Source organism: Triticum aestivum, chromosome 2D, assembly GCF_018294505.1.
Source record: "Triticum aestivum cultivar Chinese Spring chromosome 2D, IWGSC CS RefSeq v2.1, whole genome shotgun sequence".
Taxonomy (NCBI): Eukaryota; Viridiplantae; Streptophyta; class Magnoliopsida; order Poales; family Poaceae; genus Triticum; species Triticum aestivum.
In genome coordinates, this window is record NC_057799.1 from 267,322,209 (window position 1) to 267,327,263 (window position 5,055).

The 5,055-nt window shown below is 45.2% G+C and overlaps 1 long non-coding RNA gene across 1 annotated transcript; it reads left to right on the forward strand.

Annotated features, from left to right (window-relative positions):
* The first annotated feature begins 1,272 nt into the window (after positions 1–1,272).
* LOC123052736 (uncharacterized) lies at positions 1,273–3,541 on the forward strand. The gene is made up of 3 exons (XR_006425014.1): positions 1,273–2,026; positions 2,433–2,575; positions 2,800–3,541. It is a non-coding gene; the product is annotated as an uncharacterized lncRNA (long non-coding RNA).
* The last annotated feature ends 1,514 nt before the right edge of the window (positions 3,542–5,055 follow it).

Consider the following 5,055-nt stretch of genomic DNA (forward strand, 5'->3'; position numbering starts at 1 on the left):
TTCCCCACCTACCACCTCCCCTCTCCCCTCGCCCCACCGTCGGGCCGCCGCCCACGATTCCCGTGAAAGTAGCCAGCAGGATCACACCGAAAGGCCGCCATACGCACGACGTTGCCCTCCGCCACCCCTCCCGCGTCGGTGGGCCGAAAAGTTGCAGATTTGCGGCCCTTCATCGCGGGCGGCCGGATTTGGCTTTTCCTGCCGCCGGTGGCTGCACCAAGCGATGGAATTGTCGGGGAGCACCCCGCGCAGCCCTGATAAAGCCCCATCGTCGCATGCTGGTACGGGTTCGTCCTGTCACCGCCGCTGACGGTTTGCCGACAAGGATTCAGCCGGCCATCCGCCGGGCTAGGCGCTCGCGCAGCGGCTCTGCGGCTCGCCGATGCCGCTCATACAGTGCGACGAGTGCACGCGGAAAGTGCTGCAGCTAACTTTGGGCACGCCGAAGCACCCTGGATGGGTGTTCTTCAAATGCGAAAACGACGGGGTATGTGTTATTTTCATTCGGCTTTGGCACCGCATTCTTTGGTTCAATTGCGATAGCTCATTTCGAACATCGTCATGTGTGTAGGAAGATGGATGCTCATTTTTGTTTTGGGAAGGCGAATACATTGATTTATTGATAGAAAGAAACTTAATAGATGTTGGTGCACTCCTTAGTAGAATCGAATGTAATGAAGAGGCTGCATGTGCAACTAGAGGGAAGCAACGTCTACTTTTTTAGAACCAAAGAAGAAGAATGAAGAATGCAAAATCAAGAATCCACAGATCAACACTAAATGCATGGAGAAGATATTGGTCCAACTAGTGGGAGCAGTTATGAAAGTTGGAAATCTTCTAAAATATATAATTGTGGTTCTTGTTTTCTTTGGTCTTGCTATTATAGCAAAGATTTGGTGATGTCCTATGTATCCAATGCCATTGAAAAGCAAAGAAATGTATTATCTTGTGTCTAATTGAGGTGCAAAATTCGGATTTGCGGCCGGCGGGAGCGGCGGCAGACCAGACCCCGCAAAGCCGACCCCTAAAAGAGCATATTCCGCGAATATCCTTTTATACGGGTCCGTTTTGCGGGGTCTGCCTCCGTGGCTGTCCGCGCCGACCCGCAAAGCCGTCTTTCCGTGAACTGCAAACACTTTTTACAGGTCAGCGTTATGCGGGGTCTGCTAGAGATGCTCTAAGGGGTGTTATTAGAATAGACCCATCCTATATATATATTAACACTATTCTAATCCGAGGATTAGAATGGCAAGGCCCCTGTATAGGGAGCGATGAGGTGTTCCTTAGATCCCGAGGATGCAAAAAAAACCCCAACCAACCGTCCCCCACCTGTCGCACCTCTCTCTCCCCTGGATCCCCGCCGCCGCCCAGAAACCACCGACCCACCCATCGCCGGGGACCATCCAACGGCTGGCGCCCTCAACCCTAGGCGCCGTCGCCCCCGACCCCAGGCGTCGCCGCCCCGCCAACCCCAGGCGTCGCTGCCCCTGAAAACCCTCGGACCGGGAATCACCGCTGGCCACCCACCCCATCCATCGTGACGACGCCTCCTACCGTGACGCCGCCACAAGCCTTCTACCACCACACCGATGTCGGCATCCTCCCGCAGCACCGCCAGTGCTTTGCCGGTAGAAGTTCGAGGCCGGATCCGGAGGAAGTTCGAGGGATCCTCCTGACATTAACTACAGCAAGCCAGAGCCGCTCGCCGCCTTCGCTTGAGGATCCTGCGGGAGAAAGCGAGATTGACCCGCCCAACCATTGACTCCTCCCGGGGTCTGCCACCCTGCTCCCATGATTCGCCGACACCCTTCACCAACACCCTTGCTCCCCGAACCAGGGGCATTACGCAGTCAGCAGGGCCTCTAGCCAAACACACCATGCCCCTCAACTCTCGCCTCTGCACCTTCTGCCTTGGCATCCCTCACGCGTGACCTTCTGCAGCGCCTATGATTGACCTTCCTGTCATCTCTTGCTTGAACCCCTGCACCACTGCTTCCAAATCAGCTCTACTCATTCAAAGCTAAAGGTAACTTTGCTGCTTCTCCAATATTGTTTGCAAATTCAGTATTTCTAGTATGGCTGCTTCTCTGCTGTTCCTCTTAGTATGTTAAAAAAAGAACCATGGACGATTGGGTCTGTATCTGCATAAAAGAGAGCCGATTTCTGAGTATTGATTTGATAATTCATTTCATATGCTGTTAAAAAAAGAATTAACCGTGTATAATGTGAGGAACTGAGATGTACGTGCTAATGCGTGTGTTCATCCTCTGGTGTGTGCGTGCGTCCGAGGATCTTCCTGAACTTCTTTTGGTCTACAAACAGAGGACCATTTAGAAATCCTAATGTGCAGTTGCTCTTGTGTGTGTGTTTTGTCCTTCAGAGCATTTTCTTCTAGGTAGTGGAGAGCACCCTCACCCTGATCTGATCTGTAGGGCCGCCCCGAGTCCGCCCAAAGCAACCCGAGTCGTTCAACTACGCAGCCCCGGGCCGTTCAACGACAGAGCCGCTGGCCGCCCATGAACACATCATCCTAGATCCTGCTGCCCACCATCCAGTTCAACATCTGCTGAATCTGGTGAAGGGAGACTTCTTTTGAGACCAATTCCCTCTTAACCTTTTTTCATTGAAAGTTTTAGTTTGTTAGCTACCATGGGTGGCACGCATTCAGCTGGGACTTTTTTTTGTTTCCACATGTCGCCAGTTGCTATTTGCCTAAAAAGATTTACGTATACTGGGATCTCCATGTACTGAACATGTTAAAAAGATATCTCATGTATATTCATACCTCGTGTGCTGCAGACCCATAGCTCGCCGCGAATTCTCCAGCAACCATGGTGGCGAGTTGTGCGTGAACCTACATCCAAAATTGTTGCCAACGGAGACGCCGCACTGCTTGTCGCTACCTACACCCCGTGGAAGACAGCACCCACGGCCTTGTTGTAGACCTTGCATGTTGTTGGCAGTCGTACTCTTGGCTACCTAGACGTTCCCCTGCCTTTAGCACCCCCGGCTGCCCCGCTGGCCAACTCCATAACCCCGCCAGAAAATTGGCCACCATTGCAGGTCAGCTTCTCCTGATGGGCAAGTCCAGCTGCAAAAATAAGAGTGCATGGAAGCTTCTCCAGAAAATTGGCCACCATTACGGTTGTTTTTTGAATCAAGATGTTGCTTGTTTGAGAATACAGGGAAGAAGAAGAAAAGCACGGAGAAGATAACACATCAGCACTTTGTGGATAACGCGAGACAAGATACGAAGTGAATGTGTGCTGGAGAAATGTAAGTCGGCCACTAGTTAGTGCATTTTTTATGTAAAAAGGATTGGGTGCATGTAGTTACTATGTGGCCAGGTCATTTGAGAATATTGTTTGTAAGCGTGCACTGTCTTTTTGCCGCTGATTCTTATGCTCAAATTATCCCCAAATTTCTACAGTTTTTGCACACTCATTTTACATCTTTCCTTCTTCTCCTTTTGTGCATGTTATGCAACTTAGAAATTGTCGTGTCGAGAAGTTCATGTATTACTACCAAGGAATTCATGAAACAAAAATTTAGAAGTTCGATTTTTTAAATCTAGAATAAGTTTTTTTTTAGCTCGGCAAGTTCATAGGACAAAAAATTGGTGGTTTTATTTTCTTTTTTCTTGTATATAAGAGAAAGAGAAAGAAGTTCAAATATAAGAAAATAAAAAGTTTGAAAAATTGTAACACGATAAAAAGTCCGTGTACAAAATTCACGTGCAGAAATAAAAAGAAAATTCATAATGAAGTTCATGTATAGAAAAACTTAAGTTTGCATAGAGTAAAAAAGTGCATTTCTGAGAAGATGTACTGAAAAATACATGTTCCTAATTCCTGAAGTTTGCATGGTCGTCCCCGAGGCGTAAAAACACAACGGTCTGAAGGTTATTAAAATAAAACTAAGATTTTTTTGTTACTACTAAAAGTAATAAAACCAAGAAGTCCATGCTGTGGTGTGTGGACTGCAGCGACGACTGAATCCGACCTTCCCCGGCATCACCATTCTTCCTCTCGCCCGCCCAACAACGCGCCGCCACTTGTGAGGCTCCACCCACTAGTATCAGAGACAAAACAATTTTGTACATGCGAAGTTCATGTATTATGCTAAAAAATTCAGGGAAGTTCGATTGTTTATGCCTGTGGGATTGTAACCTTTTTCATTTGATTACCAAAAACATTTGTGGATGTGATGTGTGTGTGCTTAGTACACAAAAATGAGAAAAACTATATTTTCTCATGTAGAACGAAGAAAGAACAGAGCAGAGAAGGAAGTTCGATGTTTACGAAAAATTATTGAGTTTTTTCATTACTAAAAATAAAATGAAACCTAAAAAGGTGATTTTCTCGTTAAAAAAACTAGAAGTTCAAATACAAATAATGGAGCGGTTCAATGCTTATTACTACATTATGATTTTTTTCCATTACAAAAGAATAACCCAAGAAGGTCAAATTAAAAAAATAGAGAAGCTCCAAATTTATAGAGAAAAATAGAATTTCCCCGTTCTACAAAAAAAACCTAGAGGTTCAAATTTAAATAATGGGGAAGTTCAATGTTTATTACAATATCAAAAAGGTAAATTGAAAAAACCAAGCAGTTCAATTTTTTTTATAAAAACAGATTTTTCCTTCTTTTAAAAATAAGACCTAGAAGTTCAACTTTAAATAATTGAGCAGTTCTATATTTATTACATAATTAGGACTTTTCACCTTACTAATGAATAACACCAAGAAGTTCGATGTTTCTAAAAAACCTCCAATTTTCACATTTCTAAAAATACACAATGAAGTTCAAATAAAAAGGGTAGAGCGGTTCAATGTCTATAAAACACTCAGATATTTTCACATAACCGAGAGAAGTTCAGATTGATAACTGGCAGAAGTTCATGTACTACATAGTGTGCATTTTGTATGAAAAAAAGAAGGAAAAAACAAAGGCTAAAAGTTTTGTTGCTAGAAGTTCAAGTGCTCGGCGCGAGAAAGTTCAAAAATTCTTGTGAGAGAGGTTGAACAAAAATACGTGAGAGAAGTTTAAGGTGAA